Source organism: Neomonachus schauinslandi, chromosome 12 (assembly GCF_002201575.2).
Source record: "Neomonachus schauinslandi chromosome 12, ASM220157v2, whole genome shotgun sequence".
NCBI lineage: Eukaryota > Metazoa > Chordata > Mammalia > Carnivora > Phocidae > Neomonachus > Neomonachus schauinslandi.
The window spans coordinates 75295756-75298299 of record NC_058414.1 but is presented as its reverse complement, the minus strand read 5'-3'; the positions used below and the strand labels follow the sequence as shown (position 1 = coordinate 75298299).

General features: G+C 37.7%; 1 pseudogene; it reads right to left on the bottom strand.

The window, feature by feature from the left end:
* Positions 1-1675: 1675 nt before the first annotated feature.
* LOC110589031 lies at positions 1676-2312 on the bottom strand (annotated as a pseudogene).
* Between the last annotated feature and the right edge of the window lie 232 nt (positions 2313-2544).

Genomic DNA, 2544 nt, shown 5'->3' with positions numbered 1-2544 from the left:
GCAAATGTCATGGTAAAGGACAGCCACATACTTACAAATATGATGTAATGTTTTGAACTTTGTAATTGAAGTGTGCTTAATTTATTAAGTAGTAATTTCTTGGCCTATATGCAAAACTAATGTTGATTATGTCTGATCCTGTAGCCTTTTACTGCTATATTCAAACCATGTCAAAAGAAGTAAGTTACTTCAAGTATAGTTCAAATAGTATTAATTTTTATATAATCTGCTTACCTAAGTAAAATCATTCTATTATTCAGAAGTCTCTATTAATAGGCCATAGACTTAAGTAGGTGAATTAGAACACAAACTATTTTTGTGAGTGATAATTTGCATATGAGTGGAGACTGATATTTAGAGATGCCTTATTTTGCTTCTGATCTGTTTGTCCAGAACAGAAACATCTGTTTCAAATAAATTTTAAGAGAACCCTATGTACCCTGCAAACAGGTAAAATGTTTGATTCTAAAAAGTTTTATTGTTTCTCGGATGGTCAATTATTTGTTTGGCCCATTGTCCACAGAATGTGAAATCATCCCTAGGCTACCTCTGCTTCTTCCTTGGAAAAAGTAAGAAGACTGCTGGAATTATAAATGTTGGGGCAGAGAAGATGACCACAGGTAAGTAGTCTAGGTGCATACAGGTGTTGGAACTGCATGCGGTAAAGCACCAATTCTGACACAAGGAAGAATCTTAAAAAAGATATTTTTTCAACTATTTTCAGATTGCTAAGAAATCCTGACTGGTTTCAATCTCCCTGCAGGAGCCTGAATCTGACACTAGAAATTAAATAATGGTAGAGGCATGGCCCTGTTTTACAGTCAATTTTAGGAATCGTCAACTACAGTGAAGTTCAAATATACCTAGAAGGTGAGATTTTATTGTTCAAAAATGAAGTCTGATGGCAAATAATCATCTAAGCCTGGTAACGTGGCATATTGTGTTAGATAAACAAATGAGTAGAAAAAAGTGTTAAATCTAAGAGGCAGTTCCAAATGTCATTCATAAATAGCTTTCTATGGATTAAGGTCTCAAAGGTCTAACTTGTCTTCAAGGCTTCCTATTATAGGTAAATGTTTTCTGTTGCCCATTGCCAGCATCCATGTGTAAGAGGTTTGGAATATGTGTTTACTTTTATATACCTTCAGAAGATGCTAGTGACTTCTTCCATTCCCTCAAGCTGCAAAATACCTCTCTGCCTTAAAACTGGGTTCCTGGGTACCTTTCCTATACTCAAGCTGATCATAGGGCCCTGTTCCCATTCTTCATCAACTTTATTTTAAGCAAAAATCCTAGAATGACACAGGTGTCTCTCATTCCCATTAACTTCCCTTTCACTTCAGAGACAGTACACCTCCTTGTCTACTAGCATCGAATATCTTTCCCACAACGGCTGTTTTCAATGCTAGCTTAGAACTGAACCAGATTTGACAAATAATTTCATGAACATGATCTCATCTTTTTTTTTTTTTTTTGGCTTCTTCCCAGCATCTAATATTTATGTTCAGTCATTGTTTCAGACACTCCACTTGCGGATTTTTTTTTTCATTCTCTGTTGCTTTAATTTTATGAAAAAGTTAATTACAAATCTACATTAAACTAAGCTGAATACAAAGTCTTAGTGAAGGAGGTCTGGCGATCTCCTTTAGAAAAACATGGCCACTGTCTTTTGGCCTTAAAATTTCAGAAAGGACACTTTACATGGCTTTGTGTTTGCATATGTCAGTAGCAGAGCATAGTAATAGATGCTGGCATCCATTGTCAGGTGTTCTTCAGCTACCAGAGCATCAAGTCTTTTCAGCAGATCATTTTTTTGGTAAAGACATCACTTCCACAAAGTCTCTATCCCCGGCTTTGGCTTCGGTCTTACATTTGCAGCATCATCTCCATTAAGTCACTGTCACAAAGTGTGTGTACCTGGATCCATACATTCAGCTGGAGAATAGTCAACATCACTTCATAGCCAGTTTCCTTCTCAAGTTCCAGAAGAGCAGCTGCTTCTGGGTGTTCATTAACATCTACGAGACTTGTGGGGAATTCGAGGCATTAGCCTCCCAGTGGCAGGCAGAACTGTTTTCCCAGAATAGCACATTCATCATAAACAGTTCTTTGTGGTGTGAGACAACTGCCATACCATCAACCAACTGCCCTCTCCTCGCTGTACTTTTCACAGTTGCCCAAGTTCTAGTTTTACCAGTAAGATCCATGTACATTGTTTTTTTGAGCTTGACCCATTTTCCTTCTGAAATTAACTCCTCTGAAATAATAGCCTGTTTGGTATTTTCAGAATTGGTTGGTTCTTGGTTTTTCATTTTCCATTTTCCAGTCTTCACCGTCCTCAGGCAAGAAGTTCATGACCAAGGTTTGGGGCAAAGGCAAGGGGGCTCCTTTGGGAAAGAGAATGCAAAAAGAAAGGACAAGCCCGAGGCAACAGTCTTGGAAGCCTTTCACAGCCCTGTCAAACCATTTTAGTCTTCTCTGGAATTGTAAGACAATAATTTGTGTTGTTTTAAGCCACTAAATCTGTGGTAGTTTGTTAGAAGA